The sequence below is a fragment of the Oncorhynchus masou genome, chromosome 11 (assembly GCF_036934945.1).
Source record: "Oncorhynchus masou masou isolate Uvic2021 chromosome 11, UVic_Omas_1.1, whole genome shotgun sequence".
In the NCBI taxonomy this organism is placed as follows: Eukaryota; Metazoa; Chordata; class Actinopteri; order Salmoniformes; family Salmonidae; genus Oncorhynchus; species Oncorhynchus masou.
In genome coordinates this window covers 42,259,964-42,275,605 of record NC_088222.1, presented here as the reverse complement: position 1 = coordinate 42,275,605, position 15,642 = coordinate 42,259,964, and positions in this window count along the sequence as shown.

Sequence of the window (15,642 nt, the reverse complement as noted above, 5' to 3'; positions counted from 1 at the left end):
TTATTATTGGATAGAAAACACTCTAAAGTTTCTAAAACTGTTTGAATGATGTCTGCGAGTATAACAGAACTCATATGGCAAGCAAAATCCTGAGGAGAAATCAAAACAGGAAGTGAGAAATCTGAGCTTTGTATGTATTCACCAGAGTCCCCAATGAAATCCCAATGAAATATTAATGATGTTGCACTGCCTAGGGGTTCCACTAGATGTCAACCATCAATAGAAATTATAATGAGACTTCTATGGTGTTGTGGGAGTGAATGATAGCAAAATCAGTCAGGTGTCTGGCAGTCAGCCATTTTCTGATCATGCTTATTCCTCATGGTCGTCACTTGCGTTCCATGGCTCATGAAGACAAGAAGGAATAGTCCGGTTGGTACATTATTGAAGGTATGTGTTAAAAACATCCTAATGATTGATTCTGTACATAGTTTGAAATGTTTCTTCGACCTGTATATAACTTTTTGAAGTTTTTGTCCGATGTAACGCTGACCGGAATGAGCGTTTGGATATGTATACCAAACGCGCTAACAAAAGAAGGTATTTGGACATAAATAACGGTATTTTCAAACAAAACAAACATTTATTATGGACCTGGGATTCCTGGAGTGCTTTCTGATGTAGATCATCAAAGGTAAGGGAATATTTATCATGTAATTTCTTGTTTATGTTGACGTCAACATGGCGGCTATTGTGACAAATGTTTCTGAGCGCCGTCAGATTATTGCATGGCTGGCTTATTCCGTAAGGTTTTTTAAAAATCAGACACAGTTGTTGCATTAAGGAGAGGTGTGTATATATATAATTCCATGTGTATAACTTGTATTATCATCTATATTTACGATGAGTATCATGTTGAATGATGTGGCTATGCAAAATCACTGGATGTTTTTGGAACTAGTGAATGTAACGCGCCAATGTAAACTCATATTTTGATAAATATGAACCTTATCAAACAAAACATACATGTATTGTGTAACATGAAGTCCTATTAGTGTCATCTGATGAACATCATCAAAGGTTAGTGATTAATTTTTATCTCTATTTCTGCTTTTTGAAACTCCTCTCTTTGGCTGGAAAAAAATGGCTGTGTTTTTCTGTGGCTATATGTGGTGACCTAACATAATCGTTTGTGGTGCTTTTGCTGTGAAGCATATTTGAAATCGGACACTGTGGTGGAATAAACAACAAGAATAGCTTTCCAATGGTATGAGATACATGTATGTTTGAGGAATGTTAATTATGAGATTTTTGATGTTTTGAAAATGGCGCCCTACACTTTGACTGGCTGTTGTCATATCGCTCCCGTTAACGGGATTGCAGCCATAAGAAGTTAAATCAATGCAACCCTTAACAAAGAGCTGCAGTCAGTTTTAGGATAAGTGGTTTGTAATAAGCTAGTCATAATTATATCAAAACTAAAAGCATTGTATTTACGACAAATCATTTGTTAAATCTTAGACCTGTAAATCTAGTAATGAATAATGTGGTAATTGTGCAAATTGAGGAGACTAAACTGCTTGGTGTAACCCTAGATTGTAAACTGACATGGTCAAAACATATGAATTAAACAGCTGCTAAAATGGAGAGAGGTCTGTCCGTGATAAAGCGCTGCTCTGCTTTTTTGAGTCCTGTGTGGCTCAGTCGGTAGAGCATGGCGCTTGCAACGCCAAGCGTCGTGGGTTCGATTCCCGCTGGGGCCACCCATATGTAAAAGTAGTGGCCCCAGCCGACTTGTAAGTCGCTTTGGACAAAAGCGTCTGCTAAATGGGATATTATATATATTTGATATCACAATCGACCAAACAAGTCCTACAGGACGCTAATTTTATCATACTGTACGTGGACTACTGCCCAGTTTTATGGTCAAGTGTTGCAGAGGGACATAGGCAAATTACAGTTGGCCCAGAACAGATCATACCTGGCTCCCGAGTGGCACAGCAGTTTAAGGCACTGCATCGCAGACCCTTGTTCGATACCGGGCTGTATCAAAATCGGCCGTGATCGGGAGGCCCATCGGGCGGTGCACAATTGGCCCAGCGTCGTCCGGGTTAGGGGAGTGTTTGGCCGGGGTAGGCCGACATTGTAAATAAGAATTTGTTCTTAATTGACTTGCCTAGTTAAATAAAGTTTAAATGAAAAAGAAAAAAATGACCATAATATCTAGTCCTTAAATGTACATGGAGGACTAATATCAACAACATGCATATCAATCTCTCCTGGCTCAAGGTAGAGGAAAAGTTGACTACTGGTCTGTGTGAGAAGTATTGATGTGTTAAAACCTCTCTAGGGTATCCAGTGAGATTGCAGAGCGCCAAATTCAAATACAGAAATACTCATAATAATAATTCAGAAAAGATACAACGATTTTACATAGGTTTAAAGATTAACTTCTTCTGAATCCAACCACGGTGTCAGATTTCAAAAATGCTTTACGGCGAAAGCATACCATGCGATTATTTGAGAATATAGCCCTGCAGACAAATCATTACAAACAGTAACCAGCCAAGTAGAAGAGTTACACAAGTCATAAATAGAGATAAAATTAATCGCTCACCTTTGATGATCTTCATATGGTTGCACTCAGAAGACATTAATTTATTCAATAAATGTTCCTTTTGTTCGATAAAGTCTCTTTATATCCAAAAACCTCAGTTTTGTTCACGTTTTCTTCAGCAATCCACAGGCTCAAACGCAGTCACAACAGGCAGACAAAAAACTCCAAATGGGGGCTGAATAATTTTGCACGCCCAATTTTTCAGTTTTTGATTTGTTAAAAAAGTTTGAAATATCCAATAAATGTCGTTCCACTTCATGATTGTGTCCCACTTGTTGTTGATTCTTCACAAAAAAATACAGTTTTATATCTTTATGTTTGAAACCTGAAATGTGGCAAAAGGTCGCAAAGTTCAAGGGGGCCGAATACTTTCGCAAGGCACTGTAGCAATGTAAATTTGTATAATGCACAATGTTTGAATGATGTCATATTATTTCTGTGTTTGGACCCCAGGAAGAGTAGCCGCTGACTTTGTAACAGCTAATGGGGATCCTAATAAAAGAGGTGAAAAAACATGGTTATGTTTTGTTCTTCCTTCGGTAGGGATATAATAAAAAATAAAGCAATTTTTGAGAATTGGCCGCTAGATTGGTTTCAGACTTTTGTCCCAGCCCCAGCTAACACATCTGACTCCAATAATCAAATAATCATCTACGCAATTAGTTTAATCAGCTGTGTTTGCTAGGGAAAAAGTGTGACACCGTTCTGGCCCCGGAGGACTAGAGTTGGATAAAAGGATCTGGATTAAAAGGATAATCTGGACACAAGGAAAGACTGGGTATTGAAAAGGAAACTCCACCCCTGTAACGGCTCTCGTTAGTAGAAGGAAGAGTGGACCAAAGCGCAGCGTGGAAAGTGTTCATGATACTTTATTCAAAAACACTCAAACACTCAGCTGCCTCTGATTGGGAACCACACACACGGCAAAAAACAAAGAAATAGAAAACATAGACTGTCCCACCTGAGTCACACCCTGACCGAACCAAACAAAGAGAATAATGGGGATCTCTGAGGATCTCTAAGGTCAGGGCGTGAAAGTACCCCCCTCCCCCCCTCCCCCCCCCCAGGGGAGGGTCCGGGTGGGCATCTACTCTCGGTGGAGGCTCCGGTGCAGGACGTAGACCCCGCTCCGCTTGAGGATTCCCCCACTTCGGGGCGCCTCTGGTGCAGGGATCGTCGCCGGGGACTCTGGACCGTAGATTGTCACTGCAGGCTCCGACCTGGGGACCGTTACTGCAGGCTCCGGACTGGGGACTGTCGCTGCAGGCTCCGGGCCGCGGATCAACACTGGAGGCTTCGTGCCATGGATCATCACTGGAGGCTTTGTGCCCTGGATCATCGCTGGAGGCTACGTGCCATGGATCATCGCTGGAGGCTACGTGCCATGGATCATCGCTGGAGGCTACGTGCCATGGATCATCACTGGGGGCTTCGGGCCATGGATCATCACTGGAGGCTTCGTACATGGAGCCGGAACAGGTCTCACCGGACTGAGGAGACGTACTGGAAGCCTGGTACGTGGAGCTGCCACAACGCGTCCTGGCTGGATACCCACTTTAGCTCAGTGAGTGTGGAGAACTGGCACAGGACGCACTGGGCTATGAAGGCGCACTGGAGGCATAGTGCGTAGAGCCGGCCCAGGATATACTGGGCCGTGGAGGCGCACTGGAGGTCTGGAGCGTAGAGCTGACACAACGCGTCCTGGCTGAATACCCCCTGTAGCACGGCAAGTGCATGGAGCTGGAAGAGACGCACCGGAGACCAGGAGCGCTGAACCGGCACAATCCATCCTGGCTGAATGCCCACCCTATAACGGCAACTGTGGGGAGCTGGAACAGAGCGCACCTGGCTGTGAATGCGCACTGGAGACACCGTGCGCATCCCCGCATAACAAGGTGCCTGACCGGTCACACACTCCCCACGGTAAGCACGGGGAGTTGGCTCAGGTCTAAACCCTGACTCCGCCAATCTTCCCGTGTGCCCCCCCCAAAAAATGTATTGGAGCGGTCTCTCGGGCTTCCGTCGTTGTCCTCTTGATACTCCCCATCCCGGATCCGGGATCGTGAATAAAGCCTCAGGCTCATTAGCATAACGCAACGTTAACGATTTCTGAAAATCGCAAATAAAATGAAAATAATGCGCCTGCTCTCAAGCTTAGCCTTTTCTTAACAACACTGTCATCTCAGATTTTCAAAATATGCTTTTGAACCATAGCAAATCACTCATTTGTGTAAGAGTATGCTAAGCTAGCTTAGCATTTTGAGTAGCATTTAGCACGCAACATTTTCACAAAAACCAGATAACCAAATAAATAAAATCATTTACCTTTGAAGAGCTTTGGATGTTTTCAATGAGGAGACTCTCAGTTACATAGCAAATGTTCAGTTTTTCCTGAAAGAATCTTTGTGTAGGAGAAATCGCTCCGTTTTGTACATCACATTTGGCTACCGAAACGAACCGAAAATTCAGTCACCAAAACGTCAAACTTTTTCCGAATTAACTCCATAATATCGACCGAAACATGGCAAACGTTGTTTAGAATCAGTCCTCAAGGTGTTTTTTCACATATCTCTTCATTGATATGCAGTTCGTGGAAGCCTGCTTCCCCCTCAGAATCGCATGGAAAAATACCAGCAGCTGAAAAAGACGCACCAATTTCGACGCAGGACACCGGGGGGACACCTGGAAAATGTAGTCTCTTATGGTCAATCTTCCAATGATATGCCTACAAATACGTCACAATGCTGCAGACACCTTGGGGAAACGACAGAAAGGGCAGGCTCATTCCTCTCGCATTAACAGCCATATAAGGAGACAATGGAAAACGGAGCCTCAAAAATCCTGCTGATTTCCTGGATGCCGTTTCATCTTGGTTTTGCCTGTAGCTTCCGTTCTAGGGCACCCACAGACAATATCTTTGCAGTTTTGGAAAATTCAGAGTGTTTTCTTTCCAAAGCTATCAATTATATGCATAGTCGAGCATCTTTTTGTGACAAAATATCTTGTTTAAAACGGGAACGTTTTTCATCCAAAAATGAAATTGCGCCCCCAGAGTTTCAAGAGGTTAACTCCTCGTATCGTCGCTGTTCCTCAATCGCTACTTCCGCCTGCTTCCATTGCAGGGTCTTGTTCCCTGCCATTATCCCCTCCCAGGTCCAGGATGTCTTCCACTCCCTTTTCTCCCGGGCCCAGGTTCCCTGCTCTTCCTGGCCATGCTGATTGGTCCTTTGGTGGTGGGATCTTCTGTAACGGCTCTCGTTGGTAGAAGGATGAGTGGACCAAAGCGCAGCGTGGAAAGTGTTCATGATACTTTATTCAAAAACACTCAAACAAAAATAACAAACGAGACAAGCGAACAGTTCTGTCAGGCACAGACACTAAACAGAAAACAAGATCCCACAAAACCCAAAAGGAAAATGACAACTTATATATGATCCTCAATCAGAGACAATGATAGACAGCTGCCTCTGATTGGGAACCACACACACATGGCAAAAAACAAAGAAATAGAAAACATAGACTTTCCCACCTGAGTCACACCCTGACCGAACCAAACAAAGAGAATAATGAGGATCTCTAAGGTCAGGGCGTGACAACCCCACTCTAGCAGGTAACACCAGGAAGTAATTACAATTAATTGACACAATTTGCGCCATTAACCAGGTTTCCATCCAACCTTTTTATGCGAGTAAAGTACATGTAAAAAATGTCACCACAGGAATGATGGAAAATTTGTTGGTAAACTTTCCAAATGTCGACAAAACAAAATACGCTAGACAAGGTGGGATCTTTTTGTTTATGTACAATTAATTATGGGAGAAATTGAGCTGGAAACGCTTTTATTCGCAAGTAACTATTAACCATCATATCCAAGTAAACTTGGAGTCATTTTGTGTGGTCCTCCCACTACGACTCTGGAAAGCATACAGTTTATTAGGCTACAGATGAAATATGATGAACTTCACAGTGTGAAAGTGCATGCTGATGAGCTTGACGCTCCTCTCCAATAAAGATCGAGGGTCGTAACCTAGCGACATGATGATGCATGCTTGGCTGCCGTTTGACAAATTAAAGTAATCTTGAAGTTGGAAGTTTACATATACTTAGGTTGGAGTCATTAAAACTTGTTTTTCATCCACTCCACAAATTTCTTGTTAACCTCTCTGAACCACCCATACCGGATCCGGGATAATTGTCATCAACAACGCTGAATGGCATAGCGCCACAGTCAAATAATATTACTAGTGCTATATTGCAAAACACAGTTTAGCCTTTTGTTAATCCACCTGTCGTCTCAGATTTAGAAATTATGGTTTACAGCGAAAGCAATACAAGTGTTTGTGTAAGTTTATTGATCGCTCGACAAAACAATAAGTACACTTAGCATCAGGTAACTTGGTCACGAACATCACAAAAGCAATCAAATAAATCATTTACCTTTGATGATCTTCTGATGTTTTCACTCACGAGACTCCCAGTTAGACAACAAATGTTCCTTCTGTTCCATAAAGATATTTTTTATTTCCAAATACCTCCGTCAGTTTGGTGCATTATGCCCAGGAATCAACCGGAAAGAGCGGTCACGACAACGCAGACAAAAATTCCAAATTATATCCATAATGTCCACAGAAACATGACAGACGTTTTTTATAATCAATCCTCAGGGTGTTTTTCAAATATCTATTCGATAATATATCAACCGGGACAGTTGGCTTTTCACTAGGACCGGGAGTAACAATGGCCGCCTTTCTCTTTTGCGCACAATTCACTCTGAGAGCCCCCACCTATCCACTTACGCAATGTGGTTGCTCACGCTCATTCTTCAAAATAAAAGCCTGAAACTATGTCTGAAGACTGTTGACACCTTGAGGAAGCGAAAGGAAAAGGAATCTGGTTGATATCCTTTTAAATGGAGCAATGGGAGGCTATGGAACATGGAGTTCTCAAAATAGAAGTAACTTCCTGGTTTGATTTTTCTCAGGGTTTCGCCTGCAATATCAGTTCTGTTATACTCACAGACAATATTTTGACAGTTTTGGAAACTTTAGAGTGTTTAAGAGGTTAACAAACCATAGTTTTGGCAAGTTGGTTAGGACATCTACTTTATGCATGACACACGTAATTTTCCAACAATTGTTAACCGACAGAATATTTCACTTATAATTCACTGTACCACAATTCCAGTGGGTCAGAAGTTTACATACACTAAGTTGACTGTGCCTTTAAACTGCTCGGAAAATTCCAGAACACGATGTTATGGCTTTAGAAGCTTCTGATAGGCTAATTGACATAATTTGAGTCAATTGGAGGTGTACCTGTGGATGTATTTCAAGGCCTATCTTCAAACTCAGTGCCTCTTTGCTTAACATCATGGGAAAATCAAAAGAAATCAGCCAAGACCTCCGGGGAAAAAAAGGCCTGGTTCATCCTTGGGAGCAATTTCCAAATGCCTGAAGGTACCACGTTCATCTGTACAAACAATAGTACACAAGTACAAACACCATGGGACCATGCAGCCGTCATACCTCTCAGGAAGGAGACGCGTTCTGTCTCCTAGAGATGAACATACGTTGGTGTGAAAAGTGCAAATAAATCCCAGAACAACAGCAAAGGACCTTGTGAAGATGCTGGAGGAAACAGGTACAAAAGTATCTATATCCACAGTAAAAACGAGACCTATATGGACATAACCTGAAAGGCCGCTCAGCAAGGAAGAAGCCACTGCTCCAAAACCACCATAAAAAAGCCAGACTACGGTTTGCGACTGCACATGGGGACAAAGATCGTACTTTTTAGAGAAATGTCCTCTGGTCTGATGAAACAAAAATAGAACTGTTTGGCCATAATGACCATCGTTATGTTTGGAGGAAAAAGGGGAGCTTGCAAGCTGAAGAAAACCATCCCAACCTTAAAGCACGGGGGTGACAGCATCATGTTGTGGGGGGGCTTTGCTGTAGGAGGGACTGGTGCACTTCACAAAATAGATGGCATCATGAGGGAGGAAAAGTATGTGGATATATTGAAGCAACATCTCAAGACATCAGTCAGGAAGTTAAAGCTTGGTCGCAAATGGGTCTTCCAAATGGACAATGACTTCAACCATACTTCCAAAGTTGTGGCAAAATGGCTTAAGAACAAAGTCAAAAGTCAGTATTGGATTGGCCATCACAAAGCCTTGACCTCAACCCTATAGAAAATATGTGGCCAGAACTTAAAAAGCGTGTGCGATCAGCTCTGTCAGGAGGAATGGGCCAAAATTCACCCAACTTATTGTGGGATGCTTGTAGAAGGCGACCCAAAATGTTTGACCCAAGTTAAACCATTTAAATGCAATACTACCAAATACTAATTGAGTGTATGTAAACTTATGACCCACTGGGAATGTGATGAAAGAAATAAAAGCTGAAATAAATCATTCTCTCTACTATTATTCTGACATTTCACATTCATAAAGTAAATTGGTGATCCTAACTGACCTAAAACAGGGAATTGTTACGAGGATTAAATGTCAGGAATAGTGAAAAACTGAGTTTAAATGTATTTGGCTAAGGTGTATGTAAACTTCCGACTTCAACTGTTGGCTATACCTGCACTGTATCTGCAAGCTGTTGGCTAGAGGGCACGTGTCAATACCAGAGTGGGCACATTCGCTATATAATGCACATTTTTGTGTGACAAAACCATCAGAGTTAAAAATGTGAATGAAACCCATTTAAATTGTAATTTTTACTCTGTACATGGGAATTTTATGTGCACTACGCCATCACGCACAGACTTTTTTATCCGCAACAAGTCAATTTGATCTGATGGGAAAATGTGCATATTGTATGTATGAACATTTTTAGAATATTTGCATGAAAATCTGTCGCAAATTGGATGGAAACCTAGCTAATGTGCATGAAGTCATGACAGTATAGTTTTTAGCCTTAGATTGTGGGCTGAACCATAACATAGCAACAATAATTTGATGCAAAAGTAATATGTACAATAAATATACCTTAATCAAATAAATAAATATTGTACTCGATACAAAGTTGCTAGATGCATTGATTTTATAGGCTACCATGGGCGGCGGTAGCCTCACGGTTAGAGGCAGGGTTGCCAGTTCAAATCCCAGCGCTGACGGGGGAAAATCTGGAGGGAGTGTTTGTGACCCCTGATTTCGAAGTCATGTCAAAGATTTACACTACTAACAAAGCACAACGACTCAGTAAGGCGTTGTCAAGTGACAAATGACCACGCTTGTTAAAACCTGTTAGAGATCAGGTTACTTTTTTCAACATTCTGTTAAATATCGCGCAACATTTCAACGTCCTGCTACTCATGCCAGGAATATAGTATTTGCATATGATTAGTATGTGTGGATAGAAAACACTCTGAAGTTTCTAAAACTGGTTAAATGATGTCTGTGACTATAACAGAACGTGTTTCGTGGTCAAAATCCCAAGGAAACCTGATCACAAAATTGACAAAGAAAAAATCAATCCGCCAGTCTCTGTATTGTCTATTGCAAGGTATAATAGACAGCGACCGGCTTACAGTACCTACAGCTTCCACACGATGTCGCCAGTGTTGTGAATTCTATTCAGGTAAATCCTTGGTCATATGAGTAATAGGCACATCCTGTCTTCGGGTACACAGCAGGAAGTTATGGAAGGGGGAAAGTGGACGATGGTTTCCAAACTTGCTCCTATTGAATACAGATCGCTCCGTGATCAATTTGATCGTTTATTAACGTTTACTAATACCTAAAGTTGGATTACAGAAGTAGTTTGAAGTGTTTTGTCAAAGTTTATAGGCAACTTTTTTAATTTTAAAAAATAACGTTGCGTTTAGAAACAGTGTTTTTCCTGGATCACACAGTCTTCATAAATTGACATTTTGGGTATACAAGGACCGATTTAATCGAAAAAAAAAGACCCAATTGTGATGTTTATGGGACATATAGGAGTGCCAACAAAGAAGCTCGTCAAAGGTAATGAATGTTTTATATTTTATTTCTGCGTTTTGTGTAGCGCCGGCTACGCTAATTCTTTTGTTTACGTCCCCTTCAGGTATTTCGGGGTGTTGCATGCTATCAGATAATAGCTTCTCATGCTTTCGCCGAAAAGCATTTTAAAAATCTGACTTGTTGGCTAGATTCACAACGAGTGTAGCTTCAATTGAGTACCATGCTTGTGTGTTTTAATGAACGTTTGAGTTTTAACGAGTGCTATTAGCATTTGGCGTAGCGCATTTGCATTTATTGTTGGCAAGGTGGGACGCTAGCGTGTCGGGTTGCCCAGAGAGGTTAAAGCTTACAGTTGAAACATACATTCACATACACCATATACTTCTGAGAGCGATGGCTGCCTCGCTTCGCGTCCCCAGGAAACTATGCATTATTTATTTTTTTATGTGTTATTTCTTACATTGTTACCCCAGGTAATCTTAGGTTTAATTACATACAGTCGGGAGGAACTCTTGGATATAAGAGACAGTCCACTTACCAACATTACGACAAGGCATATGACTTTCCCTAAGCGGATCCTCTGTTTTGCCCACCACCCAAAACAATGGATCGGTTCCCAGCCGGCGACCCAAAACGACGACGCCATAGAAGGGGCAGATGGACCGGTCTTCTGGTCAGGCTCCATAGACGGGAGCATCGCGCACCTCTCCCAAGCATACTACTCGCCAATGTCCAGTCTCTTGATACCAAGGTAGACGAAATCCGTGCAAGGGTAGCCTTCCAGAGTGACATCAGACACTGTAACGTTCTTTGTTTCACGGAAACATGGCTCACTCGAGAGACGCTATCAGAGTCGGTACAGCCAGCTGGTTTCTTCACGCATCGCGCTGACAGAAACAAACATCTTTCTGGTAAGACGAAGGGTGGGGGTATATGCCTTATGATTAACGAGACGTGGTGTGATCATAACAACATACAGAAACTCAAGGCCTTCTGTTCACCTGACTTAGAATTCCTCACAATCAAATGCCGACCGCATTATCCACCTAGAGAATTCTCTTCGATTATTATCACAGCCGCATATATCCCCCCCCCCCCAAGCAGACACATCGATGGCCCTGATAGAACTTAATTTTACTCTATGTAAACTGGAAACCACATATCCTGAGGCTGCATTTATTGTAGCTGGGGATTTTAACAAGGCTAATCTGAAAACAAGGCTCCCTAAATTCTATCAGCATATCGATTGCGCAACCAGGGCTGGCAAAACCCTAGACCGTTGTTATTCTAACTTCTGTGACGCATATAAGGCCCTCCCCCGCCCTCCTGACCACGACTCCCATTTGTTTCTTCCAGCCTATAGAGAGAAACTAAAACAGGAAGCTCCCACGCTCAGGTCTGTTCAACGCTGGTCCGACCAATCGGATTCCACTCTTCGATTATGTGGACTGGAATATGTTCCGTATTGCGGCGAACAACAACATTGATGAATACGCTGATTCGGTGAGCGGGTTTATTAGCAAGTGACTACCGCCCCGTAGCACTCACTTCCGTCATCATGAAGTGCTTAGAGAGACTAGTCAAGGACCATATCAACTCCACCCTACCTGACACCCTAGACCCCCTCCAATTTGCTTACCGCCCCAATAGGTCCACAGACGACGCAATCGCAATCACACTGCACACTGACCTAACCTGTCTGGACAAGAGGAATACCTATGTGAGAATGCTGTTCATCACCTACAGCTCAGCATTTAACACCACAGTACCCTCCAAGCTCATCATCAAGCTCGAGACCCTGGGTCTCGACCCCGCCCTGTGCAACTGGGTACTGGACTTCCTGACGGGCCGCCCCCAGGTGGTGAGGGTAGGCAACAACATCTCCACCCCCTGATCCTCAACACTGGGGCCCACAAGGGTGCGTTCTGAGCCCTCTCCTGTACTCCCTGTTCACCAGGCTGGGGATGCCGTCTGGGCCTGCAGCCTTGCGAGGGTTAACACGTTTAAATGTTTTACTCACCTCGGCTGCAGTGAAGGAGAGTCCGCATGTTTTCGTTGCAGGCCGTGTCAGTGGCACTGTATTGTCCTCAAAGCTTGCAAAAAAGTTATTTAGTCTGCCTGGGAGCAAGACATCCTGGTCCGTGACTGGGCTGGTTTTCTTTTTGTAGTCCGTGATTGACTGTAGACCCTGCCACATACCTCTTGTGTCTGAGCCTTTGAATTGAGATTCTACTTTGTCTCTATACTGACGCTTAGCTTGTTTGATAGCCTTGCGGAGGGAATAGCTGCACTGTTTGTATTCGGTCATGTTTCCAGTCACCTTGCCCTGATTAAAAGCAGTGGTTCGCGCTTTCAGTTTCATGCGAATGCTCCCATCAATCCACGGTTTCTGCTTTGGGAAGTTTTTAATTGTTGCTATGGGAACGACATCTTCAACGCACGTTCTAATGAACTCGCACACCGAATCAGCATATTTGTCAATGTTGTTGTCTGACACAATACGAAACATATCCCAGTCCACGTGATGGAAGCAGTCTTGGAGTGTGGAATCAGCTTGGTCAGACCAGCGTTGGACAGACCTCAGCGTGCGAGCTTCTTGTTTTAGTTTCTGTCTGTAGGCAGGGATCAACAAAATGGAGTCATGGTCACCTGGCCCACCTTGCCTGATGAGGATTCAGTCTCCTCACTGCCTGGATGTACTCCAGGTTGCGGTGGTCAGTCCATATGAGAAAAGGGTGTTTAGCCCCCTCAAGCCAATGTCTCCACGCTTTCAACACTTTATCCACAGCCAACAACTCTCGGTCCCCCACATGATAGTTACGCTCCGCTGGGCTGAGCATCTTCGAGATGAAAGCACAGGGGTGGAGTTTCGGTGGCGTGCCTGAGTGTTGTGAGAGCATGGCTCCTATCCCAGCCTCGGATGCGTCCACCTCCACTATGAATTCCAAAGAGGGATCCGGATGGGCCAGCACTGGAGCCAAAGTAAACAGAGATCTTAGTTGCCCAAAAGCCCTGTCCGCCTCAGCCAACCACCGCAACCTTACAGGACCCCCCTTCAGCAGTGAGGTGCAGGTTATTCAACCGGATGGACAAATCCACCAGTTGGTCGAAGGAAATGGTGGCATCCCTGCAGGCCAGTTCACATTGGACATCCTCTCGTAGGCTGCATCAATAATGGTCGATGAGGGCCCTGTCGTTCCAGCCTGCTCTGGCGGTCAAGGTCCAGAATTCCAGGGCGATGTCCTGGGCGCTCCTCGTCCCCTGTCTCAGATGGAAGAACCTCTCCCCCGCTGCTCTGCCCTCAGGTGGATGGTCGAAGACGGCCCTGAAGCGAAGGGTGAACTCCTCGAAGTGGTCTCTCCACACGGCGTTTGCCCACTCCAGCGCTCTTCCTGTGAGACAGGAGACGAGGACGGCCACTCTCTCCCTTCCTGAGGGAGCTGGGTGCACAGTGGCCAGGTAGAGGTCCAGTTGTAACAAGAATCCCTGGCACTGTGCTGCTGTTCCATCATACTCCCTGGAAAGGGAGAGACTCATCCCACTGGAACTCTCTCTGGATGGAACAGATGGAGATAACCCCAGATGTACTGGTCGAGGCACTGGAGAGACTTCTTGTCTCTCCCAGCGGTGCATGGTCTGGACAACACGATCCATCATGGCACCAAGATGTTGTAACATGGCCGAATGTTCCTGGACGCGCTCCTCGATTCCTCTAACCGGGGTACCAGCCCCTGCTGACTCCATTGAAGGTGTGTAATTCTGTCAGGGTGGAGTATTGGAGGTGAAGTCAAGGGCAGGAGAGCAGATTATAATGAACAGGCGCACTTTTATTATAGTTCCAAAAAACGAGACATAAAAGTAGAGCGCGTAAACTAACACCACCTAACATGAAAACAATTACACACGAAACATGATGGGAATCAGAGGGTTAAATACAAGTAGCTTGATTGAGGAAATGAAAACCAGGTGTGTATGGAAACAAGACAAGACAATTGGTTATACGAAAAATGGAGCGGCGATGGCTAGAAAGCCGGTGACGTTGATCGCCGAACGCGGGGCTGACTTCGGCGAAAGTCGTTACATGGCCAGAGCGTCAAGTGTGTCTCTGAACACTCTGAGAGTGAAACGAGATGTGTGAAGCTAAAGCTTAAGAGGTTGTGAACGATGCTGAATGGGTGTAGACAAAGAAGAGCTCTTCGCTCGATACCAAAACATTCAAAGGCCATTTTCTCAAAAGTGAGTTGACAAGTTTATCAATTTTCAAAGCAGAATTACTTTCCGATTCTTCCTCACAAATGCAGTGTATGATATACCATTTTGTAGCTCTGAGTCTTTACTTTTATCCAATTTTTTAAAAACGATTAAAAATGTTGCTACATAAGATCGAGCCGGTTGGTCACAAATGCCATAAACAACACAAACATAGCGCCTCAGGCTAGTGCTAAGCATGTATTTTAGACTGTATGAGAGTGAGTCTATTTATTGTACTTATTTGTACTTTTTACCCCTTTTTTGTCCCAAATTTCATGATATCCAATTGTTAGTTACAGTCTTGCCCCATCGCTGCAACTCCCGTACGGACTCGGGAGTGGCGAAAGTCATGAGCCATGCCTCCTCCGAAACACAATTCTGCCAAGCCACACTGCTTATTGACACAATGTTCGCTTAACCCGGAAGCCAGCCACACCAATGTGTTGGAGGAAACACTGTACAGGCTGGCGACCAAAGTCAGCATGTGTGCGCCCAGCCTGCCACAAGGAGTCGCTAGAGTACAGTGGGACAAGGACATCCCAGCCAGCCAAACCCTCCCCTAACCCGGACGACACTGGGCCATACACGCCCGCACATGCATAAACCCACGCGCATGCACACGTCTTTTCCGAAAGCCTTTTTCTCCAGGACAGGCATGTTGATAGAGCGCAAAGACAGAACCCCTTTGTTAAAGGTGAGATATTGTTTTAAAACCTTTTTTAAAATACATAATATTTAGTACATACCTTTTAAAACATGTTATAATTATTTAAACAATTTTACTGTGCAATATTGAAACATGCAATAATGTTTTTATGGATAAACATTGTTGTACAACAGGTCAGCCACCAGATCATTACCAGACACAGTAGCACGCTTCTAA